We start from the raw sequence: 23,918 nt of genomic DNA, 5'->3' as shown, positions 1-23,918 counted from the left end.
CAACAGGATTACAGGGAAAGGAAAGTATCCTGCCTAGGGCCTCTTACATTTCCTGTGGATCCATTTCTCATCAATCTGTCCATGCATGCATCTATCCATGGATCCATCTATGTATCCATCCATGCATCCATGTATCTATGCATCCATCCATCAATGCATCCATGTATTTATGTATCCATCCATGCATCCATCTATGTATCCATCCATGCATCTATGCATCCATCCATCCATGCATTTATGTATCCATACATGCATCCATCTATCCATGCATTCATCCATCCATGCATCCATTCATCCACTCACCCATCCATCCATTTATGTATCCATCCATGCATCCATCCATTCATGCATGCATACATGCATGCATTCATCTATCTATCCATTCATCATGCATTCACCTATCTTTTCATTCATCAACTGTTCCTCCATCTGTCTGCCTCCTCTTCTACCCATTCATCTATCCATCCATCTTGCCTGTTATTCATTCATCCCCCACCCTAGCCCCCTTCTACCACAGAAGATGTCTGCAAACAGCTTGTGTCTCAGGACAGTAGCTGCATCACTGATAGAACTCTTAGTTGCTTGCCCAGAAGAGCATCTTCTTGACAGAGCCCTGCTGTGGCAAGGCTGCATGATACTGACTACAAAGGAGGGTCTTGAACCACAAACTTGTGCTGCCAGAGTCTATGAGCCCAGTGAGGGAGGCCAGTGGGTGCTAGCTTTCTGATAACAGTGCTGATCACAAAGCTGGAGAAAATCGTGACTGGGTTGCAATACAGCTCTCTACATGGCCCCTTTCTCTCCTGGGGCCTCCAGAGTCTTTGTCCTTGTGACCCAACCTGACCCTTTACAAATCCTCATCTTTGCTGAGCTTAACCCAGCTTCTGTTGCTTGCAACTATGTTGTGCTCCCCTTCCGGGAGTCTCCACACTGGTGCTGAGCAGCTTGCCACTTGGGACAGAGGGAGAAAAAATATGGTAGTCCACAGGAGAGAAGGAAAGCACACAGGGATGTCCCATGGGACCTGGTGTTTGCGAGAACACTGTGGAGGAGGGCACTGGGAAGGCAGAGGTAGAGGGAACCCCTCTGATTAGGTTGTAAGGAAAGGCCAGGAGCAGAAGGGATACTGGGAGAAGCTCAGGAATTTATATAGGGAAAGGGCAAGAACCAGCTGGGAATGTTAGCCTATCACAATAGCTGGTTCCTAAGATGGACCTAATGTGATAGGGGTGATTTTACCATCCAGCCTACACCCAATGGGCTCTTGAGGGGTTTGGTATTTTAGGGAACAATTATACTCACTAACCTAGGAGGGTTTCACTGCATACCAAGCAACCAAGGAACATGGCCTTAGCCCTGGAGCAGATGCCAGACACCTGCCCAGCCTGCATGCGTCTAGGTGGGTTTAGGTCTGGGAGATACTTGCATTGGGTGTGAAGAGGTAGAGAACAGCTTTATTTTGGTGTCCCATGTCCCCCAATGACAGACAGCAGGATATGTACAACCCAGACTACAGAACTTCCACTTAGAAAAGAAACTGCCCAGCATGTCCTTACTGCTTTTGTGTTCATGTGGCCTTGGGGGGGGGGGCATTCACTGTTCTTATGAGAGAGAATCTGGCCGTGGAGGAAGAATCATCAGGTAAGTCTGTAGGCGACAATAGCAGCGACTGAGCTTAAGTAAATGTGTCACTTGTGTGCTGGCAGTGACACATGAGAGCAATTTTAATACAGAACACAGAGGTAAATGTGAGTTCTGCCTTCCCCATTAATTCTTATTATTGATACCAGTGAATCTGTCTCCATCTTCTGCTCTAGAATTAACCAGGAGCTGTGTTTCCCCCTCCCTCCCTCCCTCCCTCCCTCCCCCTTCTTCCCACCATTTTTCCTTCTTTCCTGAATTCCTTCTTCTTGACAGACTCATTATGTGACCAAGGCTGGAGTTAACAATCTTCCTTGAAGAAGGTGGTTCTTGCTGGGCCTCCAGGATTAGGTGCCTTTAGCAGAGGCACAGGATGTGGTGGAGAACTCTGTCCCTGTACCATAGAGGGGACAGAGGAATGCAGAACTGTGCTATGACCCCGAGATTGTCCAATTCTGGTTGTGGCCAGTGCTGGAGGGGAGCTGGGGGTTCAGCTCAGGGCCTTAGGTAGCATGGGGTCCCCTCACACACCTTTGGCAGCCTCGTTCTTAGTTTGAATGGAAACCCTAGAGCCAGGAGGGTTTTGTTCCAGAAGGCCAACTTTTAGGACAAGAGATATAGCCATGGGGTGAGGACAGATGGCCAGACAGCTCAAGGTCAGGGAACTATAAGAGGCATCTCAGCAGCTCCAGAGCTGAAGAGGTCAGGAGATGCAGGCAGAAGCTGAGAGGGGTTGATACCTTCTAGGCTGGTGGGGTTAGAAGCTAGAGACACTCTCCGTAGAGGATAGAGCACCTGGACTAATCCACCACCCAAATAATAGACCAAGTGGGTACTCGGTGAGACTTGCCCTGGGCTACTCCCCCCGCCCCCGAGTCCAGGGAAGCCTGTTCTGCTGCCTCAGAGGCTCTTTTTGAAAGGCTTCCCACCTAAGCTGTCAGCCCTGAGACCTGCCTGGGTCCTGAGAGAAGAAGGTGGCACAGCCCAGCTCCGCAGAAGTGCTCTTGCCTGCAAAGTGGGTGGAAGCAGGCTAAGTGCCCTCTACACTTGGAGCGTGGCTCCAGAGAACTCATCTGAAATAGATATTTCCATTGCCAGAGGGATTTATTGACAAAACTAGCCATCTATTAACATTACCTGGGGACTCTGCTCTGGGGAGAATAGACACTATAAATCTTAGTTGTGTGGTAACCCGGGAGCTGGAAGGCTTTCGTGGACAGTAGATAGAAAGTCCAACGAGTTCAGACCTGTTTATTTCACTTAGAGGGAAAGAACATTCTGTACCCAGCCAGGCAGGAAATGGCTTTTGGGGACGGCCACTTAGCCCAGCTGCTGGCCCTGAAACTGTGGGAGTAATCTTTGCCTGCAATTAGAGCAGGCAGCCCAGAGAACCACATTTTGTAATCAGTGATGGAAACCTCTGGAACTTGAGGCTTGAAGCTTGAAGCAGGTATCCCAGGGCCTGATGGGAAGGAAGCACACATGACAAGCTGTGAGCTCAGGCCCCACTGTCTGGTGAATAGCCCCCTGTGTCCAGTCCCCTCAGGGTGTGTTAGTGGCCCTGGTATAGTTACCAGTTGAACCTCTTTTCTCTCCTTATAACCCTGGCATTGATGGTTGATGGCGTGATTCTCACTCAGGACCTTCTGTTGCTCAATCTGCAACCAGTGAACCCAGCTGCCCGGCTTGTTTTGCAGGGCACAGGGCAGTCTCTGAGGTGTCGTACCAGTCTGGGTAGTGAGAGTCGAACCGGTGCATTCTGACCCTGAGAGGCTGCAGGTGGCTTTCTCCTGACTGGGGTGTAGAACAGAGCAGGGCTCAAGACAGGCGTCACTGCTGGATAACTGGTCACCTTGGCTCAGCTCCCAACTCTGTGCCTTAGTTTACTTTCTCTACAAGATGGACGAAACATAGGCTTCTATCTGTGGTCAGTGGGGCATCTTGTCTTTCTTCTTTTTTTGGCATGGCATTGGGGAGGGAACCTAGGACCTCATTGTAGGCTAGGCCAGAACTTCCCCCTCAGCCACACCCCTAGCCTGGTGGGACTCCACAGTGAACATTGTGTTAGTTCCCTGCTTGCTGCCATCCCCCAAACTCCATGGTTTTCACAGTAGAAATTTGTCACTTGCCATTTTTGGGTCCCAAGATGAGAAGTCACAATACTGTCTGGTTGTGCTCCCTATGGGCTTGTGGAAGGTCTGATTCAAACCTTTTATATGTCCTTTGGTACAGAGACATATTATTTTAATTCTAATCTCAGACGCTCAGTGACTCTGTAGTGAGGAGCCCAGGATGTGGGTACCATCCTTGAAGACCAACCAGACTCTATGTATGCATTACTCTGCTTCAGAGACAAATTCAGGATGTGCTCTGAGGCTCCCCAATTGTATTGCAGTCATTTCATGGACCCTTGTATCTAATGTGCTCTGGAAACTCACTCTGGTTAGCAGGCCCTATGCAGCATAGCACCTTTCCTGTGGAGTGTCTAGAGGGAATCTTGGTGCCACTTTAAGTACAAAGGATCCCACTTGACCCTAAGGGTCCTATTTGGTTATTCCTACCTCTTCTGGATAGAAGACAGTGACCCTGGACTGGTCACCGAGCCCAGAACCAGCTCATGGCTTGACTAGTAAATTTCCATATGGCCTTCATGTGCTAGGCCATTCCCTTGGTAGCAATGCCAAGAGTCTATCCTTTGGAAATGTCAAGAAAGGACCTTTCCAACCCATGAGAAGTGCCAGAAGGTTTGAGCAAAAATGAATGGCTTCATCTCTCAGCACTTGGCAGGCATAAAGCAAGACAGACATCAGAAGGCAGGGGAGCCCGCTGTTCACTGAGCCTCAGTTTCCCCAACACAGGGAGCCAGGCCTTCTCTTTCAGAAACCCCAAGGTCGCTCTCAAGTCTATCCTGCTCCCTGTGAGAAATGGATGTGCCCTTTCCCGGGTGAGGGGTGATTCAGGGAAAGGCAGTAATAATTAATATTGATGATGCTTCAAATGTTAAAACTTAGAATTAAGTTTTTTATTTTATTATTTTTTTTAAAGGACAGGGTCACATGTAACCAATTAGACAGTGACTTGTTCGTGGCCTCACGCCCACTTTGGGGGCAGAATGGTCCTCATTCGGCGCTGCCAATTAATCTCACCTCACCTCCTTTGCTGGGAGCTGAGCCGTCTGCAAATTGAAGGGAAAGGAGATGCTGGCCGGTCACAGACACATAGACCATCTCCCGTTGTGCAAATGCCAGAGAGGAGGAAGCGCCGATCAATTTGCAGGGCTGAGACTGCAGACGGCCCTGTGAGGAGAGGCGGCTGCGCTGTGCCCGGGTGCGGGTGTGAGAATTAATGAAGGAGAGATGAAAGTGCGCGGGCATTTGAGATGAAGCCCAGCGGGTTACAAGGGTTCAGGATGAATTTCAAAATGCAGAGATTGCAAGGCCATGGACTAATTATCTGGTAAGGATGGGCTGGAGGAGGCGACGTCTACCCGCTCCACATGTTCAGGTGGGAAGTAAAAGAGGTGCCCGCTGGGGACATTGGTTTGGCAGAGGGGGTGACTGTCTGAGTCATGATCTCTTGCACCCGGTCTTGTAGCTGCAAGCCCGGGGAATCGAGTGTAGGCATCAGCAGGTTTGTTCAGGAGCTTGCCTGCAGGGAGGACTGAGGGAAGGGTTTTGGAGATGTGAATGCTGCCCTTGAACCGTCCTGGTGTGTCCATTCTGGATCCTTCCCTGCATCAGCACTGCCTTTCAAATAGGGGCTTCGTCCCCGTGTGACCAGGCTGTGACCATCCTAAACCCATGTCCATGTCAGAGATGAGAAAACAGCAGAGGCCGGGTTACTAGCTGGCCATTGGCTGGGATCCATTAGGTTTCTGGCCTTTGGGCAGTGTGCTGGCTGCTGAGAACAGTAAGACAGTTAAGTCACCAGAGCAGGATGGGTTTTTGGGGAATCGGTTACTCGGAGTATAAGGAGTGATGTGTGTGTGTGTGTGTGTGTGTGTGTGTGTGTGTGTGTGTGTGTGACTTGTTCCCAGCAGAGAGAGGAAATCAGTGGTCAGTCTGGGTAGGTCTCAGGACCTTATAGGATGGATGACATGGAGCACGGACTTCAAATAAAGAGCGAGGTTAGAGGAAGGCCTCCTGTTCTTCCATAAGGCAGGACCTCACCGTGGGCCTAGAGTTCCTTAGGTGACCTATAATGCATTGAGAATCCAGTGTGAATTTTGGTAACTCTCTCCTGTTTCTCAGAGTTGAAGCAAACAGCCTGGGGTCAAGATACCTGTCCTATCCCAAGCTCTGCCTCTTGGGGACAGTCTTAGGAGAAGGCTGAGGTGGATGTCAGCTTCAGTCAGCTGTTGATGCCTAACTAGACACCCACCGATCCAGCATGTTAGAACACCTGGCATTTCTGCATGCTCAGTTGGGCTATCATGGTGGATTCTACCTGGGCCCATTAGGCTTCGAGGGCAGAAATGGGCCAGCTTACTTCTGCTTACGCCGGTTGCAGACCCTTCAGCAGAGCTCCGGGCAGAGAGCTCTTGTAGGATGGATTCCCACAAGGTCCCTTGAGGTCAGATTATGCCTGACAATACTTTTGCTAGATTCTTTGGGTCAAAGCAAGTCACAGGCTACCCATGCACAAAGGGAGGAGTATTTGAACTACAAGTAAGGTGTGCATGTGTGTGTGCACACACACGAGCATGCCCCTGTATAATTTTAAAAACCTCACAGACTGTCTTTGTTAGGTCTTTTCTGTCAACTATCCCAGTAAGCCCTCTGCTCTCTGCCGCTGGTACAGGCTGAAGTTTCCCAACATCTGGAAGAGGGAAGGAAGGGCAGGGTCTGGTAGTCAAGGGCTTCTGGGCCTTTACCAAACCCCTGATCACACTTGCATTTTTTTTTTTTTTTAAACAGAATCTACTTCTTTCTGAACTCTTTGGCTTTGCTCAACTTGTTTCTAACTTGGCGTAGTGGGAAGCAGGCTGCCCACTCCCAGGTGAGTCTGTGAGTAGGCCAATTGCAAGCTCATAATTAAAGCGATTTGACAAGAACCAAAGCCGACTGGCCTCCACCAGAGGTTTGGGGAGATAATTACCAGTGTGCATCTGGCTATGATGGGTGTGTGAGTCTGAAGGTGGGCAGGGAACACCAGGGATCCGAAGGGAGGATGAAGTGAGAATGTGTGTGCCATGCAGAATTTTGTAATTGTGAGTTCTCCATTGACATCTAGGCTTTGCTTCTTAGAACTTTAGCGATTCAGGTTTCCTCACACTCCTTCCCTGCTGGGAGGAACCTCTTTGAGTTCAGGTTCTGAGCAGTCCCTACAAGGCTAAGCAGGTAGCGGAAAGAGTTTGTGGATACCTTCATTTGACCTTCTGGGTCTCTCTGGATCAGAGGTCACACAGAAAATGCCGCTGGGCTCTCTACCTGACTGCCTTCCTCCAAAATGGCTCTGCTGGCTTTCACTGAGAGTTATACCTTACACTTGGCATGGGAGGGGGCCTAGGTCCTCCAGGCTTTCTAGATTACTCCTTTATTATATAGTTTTAAAATGTATTTACCCTTTAGATTTTGTTGGATTTTCTCCATGAATGTTCTGCAATACCCTGGAAGGTTCTTCCTGGTCTCTCTTCCATCCTTCCACTCCAGGAACTGGGAGGCTGCAGGACCTGAGTTTGAAAGGCTCTGGAGGGACTCATCTGATGTCTTCTGAGCCTTCAGAAGGAGCCCACCAGGAACAGCTCTAATCTGTGTGAGGAGTCCAGCTTAACTAAGATCTGTGCATATGTCAGAGATCCTGCTGACCCTGGTCAGCTGAGCCGAGGTGGCTTGCTGACCCGGGAACATTCAGGGTCTCAGAATGGGATGCTGTGGATACAAGATAGGATTACCTAATGGGTACCTTCTCCTTGAGCTCCTCACTGATTTCTGGGTTTCTCATAGCAGGTGAATTGGCCTTCTGTCCACTTCATTTGAGGGCAGTCATTCCAGGTACCCAGGAGTGAGTTATGGTGTGTCCATACACCAGATCTCTTTCATGTACTAAAATGTTCACTTTTCTGTTCTTGCCTGAACTCTGCCGGCTTCCTGCTCCTTCCTGTCTTTGTGAGGCAGGAAGGTGGGCTGGGCTGGTAAGTTGTCAGTGCTGTGAATGGCTTCTCCAAAGCCTTGTGAAGAGTTTGGCCAAGCGAGGGGCAATCAGGTTCACACTGTTATCTGGAGACAAAAGCGACGGGGGTCCGGAGACATTCAAAGGACAGAGGTGCTAACTGTTGTGGGCTGAGAGTAGTCTTTGAAATCTACCAGGTAGAATACCCCTTAGACCATGTCTGGACATAGGGACTTTACAAAGGTAACTTAGATAAATGAGGTCACACAGGTGGACCTCATCCAATGGTGTTGTTATAAGAGGAGGAAGCTCACACCCAGATAGGCACAGAGGGCTGAGCTGGACACACACCCAGGGAGAAGATGGTTTCTAAGGTGGGGAGAGACGCTTTGGTAGAGCCTTTTCTTGCCACACCTCGAACATGGGTGTGCACCCTCCCCTGTAAGAAGATAGGTGCCTGCTACGTTGGTCTCCCCAGCCTTGCTTATGGTTAAGGCAGAGCCAATGCCAGCATCCTCTGTGGCATCTGGTTCATGGGGTTTTGTTCATTGGCTGGAGGCAACAGAGCAGGCAAGAGGCTGAGATGTGCTGGATGCCAGGGAGTCAACTGGTGTGTGTGTGTGTATGTGTGTGTGTGTGTGTGTGTGTGTGTGTGTGTGTGTGTGTGTGTGTAGATGTTCCCAGGGACCTGTGTCTCCATCTGGTCTGTGTAGAAGAACACTGCCCTGCTGAATTTTCAAAACTTTCTCTTTAGGTTCAGTGACTGACATGGCCCCTGTCTTGGCTAGGCAATGCGGCCAGAAGCTCTGATAGCCTCAGCAGGGCTGACAGAGCCTTGACTTTGGCTGGAGTATGTCCAGGGTCTTTGGGTGTCTGGTCTAGGATGCTTCAGAGTGAGCTGTGATGAGAAGACTGTGGGAAGAGGCCACTGCCCCTCCATCTTCTCTGAGCCATCTTCCAGAGCACGTGGCTCACAGGAAACTGAAGTGACTAGATATTCCTTAAGGACCCAGTCTGAGCAGAAGCAAATGAACCCTGGGCACAGCTGTATGCACTTAGGCCTACTGAGCTGACCCTGTTTTCTCCACAGTCACTGGGTACGTATTGTCTGAAGAGCCTTGGCCTGCAAGGTGTGGCTCTCCTCTGGGCTGAGACTTGACAGGAACACTGAAGCCTGAGTGTCCAGTCATGTGACCTCTCAGTCATCCTCAGTGGCTTCAAATGCCTCTCTTGTTTGTCTTCTGTCTGCAATGTGGTTTCTGATGTATGCTCAACAGTCATTTTGCTCTGATTAATGAATTTGCCTTCTGGATGCTGATAAAACTCTTCTAAGGGAGGTGTTTCATTCCAAATATGAAGAACCAGGACCAGAATGTCCCTATTGTTGTCTGATCACCTGCCAGTGAGGAACAGAGTTTGCACTTAACAGTCCTGCCTGGGGGCTAGCTACCCAGTCTTTGGGCCTCTGAATATTGTTCTTGTCCCCAGGGCCATAAACATACCCACCTCCCATGCCAATGTTCACAAAGTTACATTATAGAATGGTATGGAAAAAGTTCCACATGGTACAGACATTGAATATTGAATTTAAGCTCTAAAATGGAACCTTTTTTTTTAAAAAAAAAAATTGGGCTATTGAGATGGCTCAGCAGGTGGGGGTAACTGTCACCAAGCCTGATGACCTGAGGGCAATGCCTGGGACTCCCAGGATAGAAAGAGAAAAACAACTCCTGCAAGTTGCCCTCTGGTCTCCACGTGTGTTCTGTGGTATGTGCACCCTCTATAAATAAAATAAAATAAAATAAAATAAACATGAGATTGAAAATGAAAGTCAGACAGTGCCTTTGGTGCATGACCTTGTGTTTGAAATGGCCTCAGGTGGCTTCTGGCTCCATCTTCTCAGAGTGCTGACACAAAGCTGTAGCCAGACCCTGGGGTCACATGAGCAAACACCACTTGTTGCAGTTCTGCGCACTGGCAACCTCACCTCAGGACTGACGCAGGTCCGTGATCCTGCCCTCCCCTCTGAGCTGGATGGTGATCTTGTTCTTCCCCAATAATGAGTTCTTCTTCTCTTTTACTGACAAATATAATGTTGGGATGTGTGTGTGTGTGTGTGTGTGTGTGTGTGTGTGTGTGTGTGTGTGTGTGTGTGTAATCATGCAAATAGATTTTGAATCTAGCTGAAATTTTATATCAAATATTTCAAAATAATGATGACATTTCCCTCACCATCCACAGATGTTGCTCCCGGGACTTTAATAATTCCTATTCAGCCTTCAAATTATAACCCTCACTCAACGTCTCTGACGAGCTGTCTCTGATTGCATTTTTCCAAAGATGATGCTTTTTTGCTTTGAATCCATAAACTACACCATGAATCGCCTTTGTATTTCTCTGTGCTTCCTTCTATTTTCAGATAAGTTTGTGCTGGTCTTAGAAGTCTACGCTTAGGCCACAGGGAAGGCAACTTCCATGCCCCAATGAATCCATTAGGGTAGAATCCCTCTGTTCTAGCACCAAATCAGGGGCCAGACTCCCCTGCCCAGAGCTCACCCTGCAGAGAGACCACCATACTGGGGTTCCGATCTCTGCAGCAGGCAGCAGAGTCCCTAACAGATACTGTCTTCTCATTTCTACCAGAGCTATAGGCATGCCTTGCATTCAGAACCTTGACCTGGGAATTTTCTGGAAGGAGTTCCCCTCCTCCCTGTCCTGCAGCTGCACTGGTTGTGGCTTTTGCACTGGGCACACCTTTGAGCCACTTGGCAAACTCTTTCTGTGGAAGTTTGTCTAGTTGGCGGATGGTCCTCAGTGCATTCTTCCTGAGGGGTCACATCTGCAAGCTCGAGCGGCAGCTGCTGGTGAATGCCATTGTCTCAGTCTTTGAAAGCTTTTCCATGTAGACCCTGTGCTTCCTAGACATGGGAGATGTTGTAGTCTTGGCAAGTTGGGGGGGATGTAGAACAGCTGGGGACAGAGGGGAGGAGAAGTTTCAGTTCTTCCAGAAGCCATGAAATGATAGAATGAACTACATCTTTCCCGAGAAGAAGGGACTCCATTTTATTTCTATGAGCATCTGTTCTGCATCCATGGTTTGTTGGATGAACTTCCTGAGAGCCCAAAGCACACCTACCTCCATGTGACCTCACTTAAGACTCCCCCTCCCTAGCTGGGGAGTCTCACCCACTGCCCCTGGCTCTCTGAGGCCACCTCTCTTTCTGTTGTCCATGACAGCAGCTACACTGCTCTAGCTCCCAGCTTAACCTGGTTGCCTCTCTTGTTTCTGTGATTAAACGATGTCCAATATGGGAAGAAAGGGGCTTATTTTATTTTGTAGGTCACAGTCCATGGTGAAGGGAAGTCAGAACAGGAACTCTGTGGCAGGGACTGAAGCTTTGGCTTACTCAGTTTGGTTTTTATACAACCCAAGGGTTGCACCATCCACAGTGGGCTGGGCCTTCTAACATCTGTCATTAATGAAGAAAATGTCCCTACTGACATGAGCAGGAAGAACTCCCTCAGTTGAGATTTTTCTCTTGCAAGATGACCCTAGCTTGTGTCAAGGTGACAAAAACCTAAGTGGTACACAGCTGAAGAAGGAAATCTGTTCCGATCCTACAGGAGCTCAGGCTAGTCTCACCCTCTGCTTCCTGCTATGTGCTAGCCCCACCCATGTGCCTTTTCTCCCTACCCTGCCTCAGTATCTCCCACAGAGTAGCTTTAGCATCCATAGGTAGTCATTTCCAGGATCCTCTACAGACACCCAAATCTGCAGATGCTCAAATCCCACTTCTAAAATGAAGTGGGACTTTTCTATAAAGCTATGCAACGTTTCCCTACACTGTTTATTTTGTTTTGACCATAGTCCCCTTTATTGCCTGGGCTAGCCTAGAATTTTCTATGTTGTCGAAGGTGGCCTCAAGTCTGTGGTTCTCCTGCCTCAGCTTCCAGGTACATGGGTTATAACTGTATCCTACCACCCTAGGCTCTTTTCTGTTGGTGAGGTTTGGATGAGAAATGCCCCACAGGCTCATGTGTTTGAAGACTTGGCCCTCCAGGTGGTGGTGCTGTTTGGGAAGCTTGTGGAATCCTTAGGAGGTAGAGTCTTGCTAGAGGAAGTAAGTACCCCAAGGTGGGTGGGCTCTAAGGTTTTATAGTTGGCCCTACTTCTTGTTCCCTCTTCCTGCTTCTTGTGAGAGGAAGGAATGTGATCTCTCTGCTTCTTGACTGTCAAGTCACCCCCACTCTCCTGCTGTAGGAGTGTGGAATGGATGTGCATTTGGAACTGAGCTTACAACAGCCACTTAACTCTGTGCTTGGATAGTGTGAGTCTTAAGGCTCCAACTCAGGTCTTCCTCCTTGCATAGTGAGTACTTTACTGACTAAGTAAAGTGTGTGTGTGTGTGTGTGTGTGTGTGTGTGTGTGTGTGTGATATAGAGTGCGTGGTGTGTGTGTATAAGGGTATGTGTGTCCATGTGTGAGACTGTGTACATGTGTTTATTACAGTGTTTGAGAGAATGTGTGAAAGTATGTGTGTGTGTGTGTGTGTGTGTGTGTGTGTGTGTGTGTGTGTGTATGTGTGTGTGTGACTGTGAATGTGTGACAGAATCTGTGTGTGTATGAATGTGTGTAAGAGAGTGGATATGTGAGAAAGTATGTGAATGTGAGTGAATGTGTAAGACCGTGAGAGAGTTTTGTGTGTGTGTGTGTGTGTATGTGTGTGTGTGTGTGTCCTGGACAGTCTGAACTCTTCCTGTGAGTGGTGTTTTATCATTCTGCATTGTAACCCTCTTCTCCGGCTCTTTGGGGGGTTGGTAGTGATTTTCTGTTAAGGTTCTAACTTGCTTTTCTGTGACTACCATCAGGTACCACTTCCTGTGTTTCTGACTGTTTGGAGATCCATGAGTGTGACAGCTTGTTCAAATGCCTGCCATGGCTTTCTCCTAAATGTGTCTTTTCTTTACTTTAGATTTGAGATCTTTGTCAGTTATGTGTGCCACAAATATTCCTGCCAATAGCCTTTCCTTCTTTGGGTTCTTACTGGCATTTTAGATAGACAGAAATACTTAATTTTTATGAGGCCAAACACACCCAACTTTTCCTCTCTGGTTATTGCGTTTGACTCCTGTTCAAAATGGCCTGCCACCCAAAGGTCACAAGGATGTCCCCTTCATTATCCTTTAAAAGCTTTAGTAAGTGTTCTGACATTTGAGTTTGGATCTGGGCCTCTGTAGAATTAATATTTTGAGTATAAAGGAGTTGGGGGTCAAATTTTGTTTTTCTCTTAGGTAGATAGTGGCTGGTTCCAGGGCCTCCTTTCCTCCTAGTCATTTCTCTCCACCCAAGTGTCTCATCATCCCATTTCTTTTAATTTATTCACATCTACCTTGTCTTTATTGCAGGAACCTCATGGTGCACCCAATCTCCCCCCGGCCCCTCCACCTATATCTCTTTTCCTTTCTTGCCTTTTGTATTTCCAACCAAAAAGAGCCCAGGGCCAAGGAGAGAGCCCAGTTGATTCAGTGCTTGATTTCAATTCTCAGAATCTGCCGCTGCGTAGATTGCCAAGCACAGTGTTACACACTTGTAGTTCTAATGTATAGGATAGTCTCAAGGCCCTTTCAAAAGCCAGCCTGTTTGAATTAGTTAAGTTCAGACTATAAGACCCTCTTTCAAAAATCAAGGTGGGTGATACTTGAGAAAGGATACTTGAGATTGGCCACTGGCCTCCACATGTCTCTACACACATTTATACAAACATATTCACGAACACAAGTATGCCCGCACACACACACACACACACACACACACACACACACACACACACACAAACTAGACAGATTTTTGGAATTAGCCTGTGAAGTCCCACATAAGTCCTTTGGGGATTCTGATTCATATTCCATGTTGTCCACAAATTTAAGAGTAAGAACATGGGCACCAGTGTAGGATGGAGCCTCTAATTGCTGTGACTGCTCCTTCCTCAATTTTAAAGCTTCTTCAACATTGCCTGCAGCATTTTATAGTTTCTTGAAGAAAGACCTTTTGCATTTTGTTAGATTAATTTCTTCCTCATATTTTCAGATGGTATTGTAAAATTTTATTTCTCGAGCTTTCCTTGTCAAGGGGTAATTTGCATACAGTAAATCATACAGAACGTAAACTCCAGATCAACGGGTTTTGACATCTGTACACACTCCAGCTGTAAAAGTCTCCATCAAGAAATTTCCCCAGTGCTGTTTCTGGGCAGCTTGCTGTGGGACCTGCCGTGTGGTTTTCTATCATAGTAAAGAGGCTTGGTGTGCCTATGGTGTCTGGCTTCTTTGGTGAACGCCTTTGTGGAGCTTATCTTTGTGTCCCCCATATGCATAATCATTTAGCTTTATTTCGTATTTCATTATATGACTCTATTTGCTTTTCAACGTATCTGATGATGGTCACTTGGGTGGCTCTTAGCTTTTGCCAATCATGACCAACTCTAGCTTTGGCATTGTGGGTGAGTGCTGCCATACCTAGCCTTTCATGGGGGGAGAGCAGAGGACCCTGAGTCAGGTGCTCTTGCATGGGGGACACTTTACTGACCCATCATCTTCCTAGTTCCATTAGGACTTTCTGTAGTTTTGGAATTTCATGTAGCCACATGATCCAGTAATTGTTCTGGCTGTGTGTCAGCATCTGGGAATGGCCAGTTTTGCATCTCCTTTCCTAGTTAAGAATCTCTCTCTATCCCCTGGCTTCTCTGTGTCCTGCCTCCTGGCAGCAGCTGGGAACTCCAGGGCATATGGAGAGAAACGGTGGAAGCAGATCTCCTTGAGTTGTTCCCTAGCTAACATGGAAATACTTGCTCTTCACTTTCAAGTACGTTGGTTAGTTTGAAAGACTGTTTAGTAGCGGAATGAGTGTATTAGCTACAGTTCCTGCATTAGTTCTGTAGAACAGAACCCAGAGTGTCCTGCACATTAGGCAAGTACTCAACAATTCAGGTCCATGTTTAGCCTCACACCCTGTTGATTGGGTTCTCTTCTGGTTTTGGTCTTCAGAATTATTATCACAAGTGGGTGCTATTTGACTTTTGAGAAGAAGTCAGCCCCCATATCCCACTAGCTCAATGAAATTTCATTTCTAAAGAGATTTTTTTAATCTTAATTGTGTGTGTGTACATGAGTGTGTATGTACATGAGTGTGTGTATTCATGTGTGTGTGTGTGTGTGTGTGTGTGTGCACATGAATGTGGTTGCCCACAGAGGCCAGAGTATCACACTCCCTTGAAGCTGGAGTTGTAGGCAGTTGTGAACCAAGTGGGTGCTGGGAATTGAACCCCCCTCCTCCCCCATCATCTGGAAGAACAGTATGTGCTTTTGGTGCCGTGCTGTGGATGAAGGAAGTCACAAATTGCTAGTGAGAAGGAGCCCAGCTTGGAGCCTGAAGTATCTCATGGTTGGAAGGCTAACTCTAGCAAAGAACTCAGACCATAGCTCAGACCCAAGGTTTTTTGTTTTTTGTTTGTTTGTTTTGTTTTGTTTGTTTTTTAAGGCTTGTTTTGTTGGTCTCTTCTTCCTTGGACAGAGTCTTGACGATCTCTTCCTTCTTGGCCTGTAGGTGTTTCTCCTGACGCTTTTGTGCTTCCTTGATCCTAGACCTTCGAGACAGCCTGGCCAGCCAGTAGCTTCCTGCGAGCCTTGTCTGCCTTCAGTTTGTGGCCGTGCTCCATGAGAATCCGCTTGATTTTGAATACATTTCCTTCGACCTTCAGGTACAGGATGTGATACACGTGGCGGTCAATCTTCTTAGATTCCCGGTATCTCCTGAGAAGCCGGCGCAGGATCCTCATCCTTCTCATCCAGGTCACCTTCTCAGGAATGTGAGCGTTGGCAGTACCACTTTTCTTTCCTGTGCCCATATGCCTGCCCTTTTGTCTGGCCAAGGTGTTTTTCCAGGAGCAAGCCTGGAAATGGACAGTCACGGGCTTCCAGATAATCAGACTATCTTTGGTCAGCTTCCTGATCTGCTGACGGGAGTTGGCATTGGCGATTTCGTTGGTCTAATTGGGGTCCAACCAGACCTTCTTTTTACCACAGCAGAGGACACTAGAGGCAAGGCTCTTCTGTAGTAGCCTGACTATACTCAAAGCTGCACATCACTCAAAACTAAGAACTGTTCAATGACCATCAAGGAACAGGGTCAAGAGTATATGGCATGGATAACCATATTTATCCCGTTATGTCACACCTGAGGAACCCAGGAAGGGCTGAATTGGTTTAGCATGCTCTGGGATGTCCTTTGTGCCCAAACCTGAGCTTAGGCAGGGAACAATCCCCTCCCCGGACATGCCATCCTGCCCCAGTGAAGGCCATAGGATAAATGTCCCTGAAAAGATAGCAGAATTCCCTACTACATTATTCAGGTTTTTTCTTCCCAGCAGAAAGAATTACACCAGGGATCCATGGTTAGGAACAGAAATAGAGACAGTCTATTAAGACTAAAATGGAAGTGGTTGAGTGGTTAGTGGGACCTCACTGTGAACTGTGAGCCACACAACCCTTTATAGAACTTGTTTTCTCTTGATTTGCAAATCTTAGACTTTCTTGGGCATGTTCTGTTTGATGCATGTAGTCTAGGTAGAGAGGCACTCCCAGGCCTCTCTTGTTACTCTCTTGTTAATTTGAAGCTTTTCTCTTCAGCCCTTACTCTTCTGACACCACCCCCAGCAACAGATGATGAGGTCAGTTTGGGTGGTGTCCCCATGACTCTGGCTTCATGTGGATGGAGGAGGAAAACCCTCAGTGATTCTGGGATGATGTCTGCTACAGTGATCAGTCCCCTGGGCCTTGAAATCCTGGCCCTTTGTTACTTACTTAACCTCAGTGCTGACAGAATCCCTGGATGCTAAATAAACCCTGGCTTGACTTACTTAGTTGGCTAATCTATGCTAAAGCCCTCAGAAGAGATTTATCGATTTGCTTAAAGAGAGATCCCAGGGAAAGAGAACATCAGCTTCCCCAACCATTTGGCCATTCAGCTCAATGATGATGGCTCTCCAGCATGAGATCCCAAGACAAGAATTCCATTCAGAAGGAAAACCTACACACCTTCATTGTCTTTGAAGAAAGAAAACTGGTTGAGGATTCAAGATTCTTCAGCAACAGCTGCCTGACCAGATCCTTCTCTTCCATAGGAACCAAGCCCAGGAGGCCCTGCAGATGGCAGTCCAGGGCAAGGCAGCATGTTGGGGAGGCCCTAGGGCTTCAAGTATCACAATGCAATGGACCATGTGGGATGTCAGCCTAGGGATACAGGGCTGCTTCTGAAGGGAGGGATAGTTGTCTAGCCTGAAAGGAGTATAACCAGTGGGGCAGGTAGGTATAAGTGCATGTAGGAATGTGCACTTCTATACGCTCACACATCAACAAACAGTTATACATTTATACACTTTAGTCTGAGATGGCATATGTCACCGTTCTCTACTGACATCATGCCATATGGAACTCACCAGAGAGGACCACTCAGACACAGCATATGACCACTGAAAGTCTTCATCCCAGCTGGCTGCAGCCACACTCAAACATTCAGGGACCTGGGCATAGCCCAGAGAGTCCAGAGCACAGTGTCTAGAACATGGGATTTTTCTTTAAGGCAGGAAGCGCATCCTTGCCTCTCAGTCTGCAGCTGCAGGGGACTTCAAGAAATAAACAATTTTAGCAGAAACTGAGAGAAGCAGTTAGCTGGAGGGTGCTCCGCGTAGACAGGCAGTTTAACAGAAGCTAAGTTAGCTAGGGCTAACTTTTGGTTCCTAGAAGAGTTGGGTAGTGTTCCATGGGATTCCCCATTAAGGAGAATTAACTAAGTCAATTCTAGTTAAACCTGAAATAGCCTCAGCCAGAATACAAGCTGGGGGAACCTCTGCGTTGTCTTACCCCACCACAGTTACTATCCTCGTTTGGGTTTAGGCAGTACATTCTGTGCCATTAGCATGATGACATGTCAGCATGATCACAAATTTCCTAACTATGCCTTTATTTGAACATAGAGATGATGTAAGTTATATGTAATTGTGATGCATTACATATACGTTACACATACATGCAAATACATTGTGATAAGTATATGTATATGAGTGTGTGCAAGAACTTGCGAGTGTGTGTGTGTGTGTGTGTGTGTGTGTGTGTAGACAGAGATAGAGAAAGGGGACAGCTGGATCATGTGATGGTTGAACCTGGCTGTCTGAACTCTGCAGAAGCCCCAAGAGACCAGGAGGGACCGGTCGTGCAGTCTTGAAGGCCCGTGTGGACTTAACTCCCTTTTCCTAGCATGGCCTCAGTCTTTTCTGGCCTTCAACAAGTGAGATAAAGCCCATTTCGAATGGAGTGGCATTTCAGATTCCACTGGTGTGAATGTGAACACCCTGATCTGTATGTGTATGACCAGACATATGGGCATCTTGGCCTCATTATATAAAAATACGTGGTGGGAGCCTTCCTGTGTGAGAGACTTGGCCAGGGCTGAGATATCAGTCACATGGGAGTACCCATTGGGGTACAGATGGGCCAGAGAGCTGAAGCCAGGCTTGGATTTCCACTCTGGGTCTGGTCCTAGTAGATCTATAGGCACCATGGACAGTACCACTGCCTCTGCACATCCACAAAAGGGGATGGGAGGGTGGATGGGGAGTGGACAGACTATTAGAGACTGTTGCCAGGTGGGATGGGAGAGCCGGTGGAAGCAGGTGAGACACATTCTCGTGGGAGGAAGGAACTTAAGAAGTCACTAGCTACTGAAAGCTACCCCTGTAATGGGTTGGGCTGCTACTGCTGCTGTGGAAGTTGCTGAGAGTGGGCCCCTGTAGACTGAGTCCTACCAACTTGATGTCCTCTGCTCCCTACTTCTGCCCTCTCCTGCCCTCCGTCCTGGTATACCTAGATACAACACCTCCATGTGAGATTTCCCAGCCTCCAGGGGACCCTGAGAAATGAGTTTCTTGATTAACCACTCTATGACAGTCCATCACAGCAGCCAAAAACTAAGAAGATATTGGTAGCTGTAGCCACCAAGGCACACTGTTACAATCATGGGTCTGGGGAGGGAGGGAGGTGTGACTGTTTTAGATAGTCTACCTCATGGCCCTACTAGAGCACTGGGTTTTATAGGAAGCCTGACAGGGAGCCCTTGTTGGCAGGAGGAAGGTGGATAAAAAGGAGTTGGTGCACGGGAGTGGGGTGGGGTGGTGGGATGGGCTGCTGTCTCCTTGCTGCAGAGTCTCTGAGGGTTGTATCCATGGAGGAAGGGTTCACTGGGTCCCCTCTCCGTGTTGACTGCTGGTGTTCTTCTTGAGGTGCTACCATTCCACAGGCTTTTCAGCTCAGCTTCCCACCCCCCTCCAGAAGTCGGTGCTGTTTTGAGGAAAGTAGGAACAGCAGAGAAGCCAGGCTGGAAACATCTCCGACCTGCTGGGACCCGCCACCTGGGAGCGGCTCTCTTAAATCAATTTGGAAATCTCTTCCATGTAACACAAATGGACTTGTCAAGGGAATAGAAATCGCTGCCAAGTCCCTACCTAGAGTGGGATGAAAAATTAGATGAATCTGCAAAAAGCAGTCAGCAGGCGGCTGCCTCCCCTGCCACAGAGACTCAGGAGGACTGGCAATGGGGATGTGGCATGGCGAGAGAGGCTTCCTGTCCAGGGGCTGCCCATGCTGGGGGGGGGGGAGGGGAGCTTTGGTCATGTGACCTGTTACCTAATGCTGGTGTAGTGGCTTGATGCTCCTAGCTGGGCTGTGGAACACTGCCATGACCCTCAATCATTGTGCCCAGTGGGGCTGGATAAAGGGTAGGAGGCTAGGCTTCTTTTCCTGGGAGTTCTTCAGCCTGGAGGGCAGGAGCATCTCTGGGCCCTACAGACAAACCTCTGTGCTCTTTGTGTGGCCCATCACATGAAAGCACAAAGCACATGCATGTGCCCTTTCCTTCCTGCTTTCTTTCCTTCAGCACTGCTAAGCATTTGCCATGTAGCAAGATCTGCATTGGGCAGCGCTTGGTGACACATATAGCCAGATGGTTCTGTCCAATAAGCAGAAAGTCCAGGGTTTTGTCCCCAGCACCTAACCCATCAGGCTTGCCAGCACATTCTTGTAATGCCAGCACTTGGGAGGTGGAAGTAGGAGACCAGAAAATTCAAGGTCATTCTTAGTTCTATAGTGAATCTGAGACCAACCTGACTATATGAAACCTGTTATAAAGAAGGAAAAGGGGGAGAAAGGAGAGAGGGAGGGGGGAGGAGGAACATAGACAGAGGAGGGGGATTGTTATCCACCACCACTGGTAGATTTGGCTATGGAAATTATTTCTATTACTACCCCCCAACCACCCACCATTGATTATGATTCTCTATAGAGAATCAGGCAGGCTGTGTGGAGTTCTACACAGTTCCTGTGTTATATGCCCAAATTCCTGAGACACAGGATTTCTCATGGGGGCTGTGTGGGCAGGAATGAGAGAGAAGGCATCTGACTGACCTTAGGAGTAGCAGCAGCACCAGACCCTCTGCTCCCCTCTTCTCCTTCCCCTGCCCCCATTTTTCTCATCTCAGTTCACTGGAGAAGGCTCAGCTTCAGCAATACACCACCAAGTCAGAGACCCTGCAAGTCAAGGGTTTGTCCACTTTTGCAGGCTCTGCTTATGCTGTGGTCTACAGTATCTGCCTGCTATCTCCATCACAAACCCTTCCTTCTCCTTCCTCCTGACCTGTGGACTGTAAGCTCTAGTCTGGGCACAAAGATGGCATTCCTGGGAGACTGTTTAGCCAGAACTATGGATGACCACAGAGAAATCTATAGCAACCTCCATCACCTCCTCCCATTACCTCCTTCCTATCAGCTCCTCCTCCAACATCTTCTTTCTCATTACCTTGTTCACATCACCTCCTCCATCACCTCCTCACCATCACCTCCTCCCCCATCATCTTCTCCCCCATCACCTCCTCCTCCATTACCTTCTCTCCTATCACCTCCTCCTCTATCACCTTCTTCTGTACCACCTTTTTCCTCATCACCTCCTCCCTCATCACCTCCTCCCTCATCACCTCCTCCCCATCACCTCCTCCCATTCACTACCTCCTTCTCATCACCTCCTCCATCACCTCCTCCCTTATCACCTCCTCCCATTCACTACCTCCTTCTTATCACCTCCCCCATCACCTCCTCCCTCATCACCTCCTTCTCCATCTCCTCCATCAATCACCATATCATCATTCCTATACATCTCTGATCCTCAGTTGATTTTAAAGCTATTACGCAAGTCTAGGGATATAACTCAGTTGGTTAGATTCTTGCTTAACAGGTACAAGGCTCTAGATTTGATCACCAAGTACCCCCCAGAGAAACACCTAATCCCTGAAAGTTAAACCACAGCAAGAGACCCCCAAACCCCAAACTACTGCTTTGTGATTGGATCGTACGTGGACACTGGGCAAACAGTGGTTGAGATGGTTACTCTCCTGCCTGTCCCTGTCCTTTGCAGTTTCTCAGAAACACTTCCCAGTCATGCCTAAACTTATGTATGTTGGAAGCTTTTGGTTTCTAGACAAATCTATGCTTTCTGTGCACGTGGGAATGTCGCACAGGCAGTCTTGATTTATTTACTCAATAATGCCTCTTGGAAATGGAGCCATTGCTGTCTTCTGGGTCTGCCCCAGCATTTCTCATAGGGACTGAGACCTCACTATGAGCATCCCTGCTACTGACTCTACTGTCTTTATATCACAAAGAGTTCTGTTAAGAGCACCCTATACCTGGGTCATTTTGAACATGTGCTAAAATTCCATGGGTGGATCTTGACCGGGTCACTGATGGAGGGCTGGGTTTGATGGGTGTTAATCCACAGGGATCACACTATGGCCCTTTGTTTTTATTGCCAAAGAAACACAGCCTACAGTCACCTGTGAAAAGGGAACATCATTGCCAAGTTAGATTGGTTTGTGACCATTCCAGTGGAGATTACCTTGATTGATGATTGATATGGGATGTCCCAGCCCACTGTGGGTAGTCTCATTCTCTGATCAGGTGGTCCTGGGATGTATGAGAGAGCCAAACACGAGCCTGTGCAAGCCAGCAAGAAGAAGCATCTCCTTGCTTTCTGCTTTTGTTCCTGCCTTGAGTTCCTGCTGTGACCTGGTGAACACATCTGTGTGGTCTAATTCCATCTTTTTAATCACTAAACCTCTAATGCAGGAACCTGGGAACATCCCCCACAGTCTTTCCTCAGTGGCCATCCATTAGTTCACTTCTGGAGTGACATCTACCCTGTGAGATCTGGAGCCAGACAAGATGGGAAGGAAGCTCACTGTGTGACGCTTGGTGTCACTGAAGGATAGGTGGGTTCTGCTGGAAACTCCTTAGGGAAGCCCTGTATGTCACCTGTGCATGCCATAGGCTTATGCTGGTGACTCTCTGTCTATTCCACTCTTCTTGATCCTTGGAACTCCCAACTTTTACTCTTCCCAAAGCTTTATAAGCCTGTGATTCCCTGTGTAAAACCCTCTCTTTATGGAAGGACCCGGAAGGCTTCCCTTGAACCCTGACTGACAGGCACACTCCCTCTGAAGCACACAGCTAGAGTTAAATCTCTGCTTTCATAAATGACTCTGCTATTATCAATTGGTTTCTGTTATTATTGATGTTCTTATACCGCGAAGATGGTTTCATTTAACAAAACCAAACAGCGCCTGATTTTATGACACAAATTCCCAAACTTTTATTTCCCCATGTTTTGGCTTAGTTTCTAAGTGTTTGACATGAAGATTAGAACAGTCGGGGTGGGGGCTGGGGAGATGGCTCAGTGGGTAAAGTGCTTGGCATGCCAATGGGAGAACCTGCTTTGAATCTCCCAAACCCACATGAAGCTAGCTAGATGACATGATCTGTAATACCAATGCCCCTAATGGAGAGATAGGAGGTAGAGACATCAGACTTTTTGGAGTCCCCAGGCCAGCTAGGCAGGATACTATAACAACAAACAAAGAAGGTCTGTCTCAGACCAACCAAGATTGTACTCTGACCTCCACATACAGCACTGCCTCCCCCATTCACCTCCAAACAAACAATTTTCATGTCATTGGATTTATTTTCTTCTGTAGACTCTGGGTTTTGTGTTGCATTTAATACAATGAGGCAGTGAATTCCCACTAGCCATCCTACGAGCATCTGCTTCCTTTCTTTTCCCTTAGCTTCTCCGTGGACTGGGATGCTGTGCCCCTCCCTGAGCTTTGCACTCTGAAAGCTGATGCTCCCTGAGACCTGTGAACAGCTGTAATTGCTGCGGCTTCTTAGTGAGTTGCACCGTTTATCATTATAAAGTGACGTGTTTTAAATAATGCATTTTTGTTCCCAAATAAGGCCTGTCTGCTATCGATTGTTGTCCCTGCACTTTAAACAATGCATTTACCTTCTGTGCTTTTATCTCTGACCTCTGGGAGCAGCTTGTTTTCAGCTTATCTCTGTCCCTGGATTTTCCTTCTTGAATTAGTTAAAGCATTGATGCAGATTCTTTCCCACGTGGTTCTGTTGTCATTGCTTGCACTACCTTTATATATTCGCCTGGGGGAATATATTTATGCCTTTTCCAGGACTTTTGCTTGTTTGTTTTTATTTTTTCCTTTGGAAGGTGAGATGTTTGCTTCAGTGACACCCCCCATCAAGATTTATTTATTTTATATGCATGATTACACTGTAGCTGTCTTCAGACACCAGAAGAGGGCACCAGATCTCTTTATGGATGGTTATGAGCTACTATGTGGTTGCTGGGAATTGAACTCAGGACCTCTTGAAGAGCAGCCAGTGCTCTTAACCACTGAGCTTCCAGCCTCGCAGTGAGCATCTCTTAATTCCAAGTCTTCTTCATCCTCTGTTAATCCCAGAGACAAACAGTGAGAGGACAAACCTGACTCAACCTCCCCAGTTTCTTCTATGTTCTGTTCAGCTGTGTTTTAAAGTCTCGACATTCACTTTTGCATTTTTAAAGTTGATTTATATGCCTACTAATCATCTATTAATTAATGTCTCCATCTATGTAAATATTAGATATTCTAGGCTACTTTCATATTTGTCCAATTATGCATGTACCTGTTACTCCATAGATCTAATTATGCAGCGGCTGCTTTTTATATGCCAACTTA

The 23,918-nt window shown here is 47.6% G+C and overlaps 1 pseudogene across 1 annotated transcript; it reads right to left on the bottom strand.

The window, feature by feature from the left end:
- Positions 1–15,229: 15,229 nt before the first annotated feature.
- Positions 15,230–20,852, bottom strand: LOC308438365 (large ribosomal subunit protein eL19-like; annotated as a pseudogene). Its single transcript has 2 exons — positions 20,688–20,852; positions 15,230–15,857 (listed from the first exon to the last, which is right to left on the bottom strand). The product of its transcript is annotated as a large ribosomal subunit protein eL19-like (transcript).
- Positions 20,853–23,918: the final 3,066 nt, after the last annotated feature.

Source organism: Micromys minutus, assembly GCF_963924665.1.
Source record: "Micromys minutus genome assembly, chromosome: 27".
Taxonomy (NCBI): domain Eukaryota; kingdom Metazoa; phylum Chordata; class Mammalia; order Rodentia; family Muridae; genus Micromys; species Micromys minutus.
The sequence above is the reverse complement of the archived record's forward strand: the minus strand, read 5'-3'. Positions and strand labels throughout refer to the sequence as shown.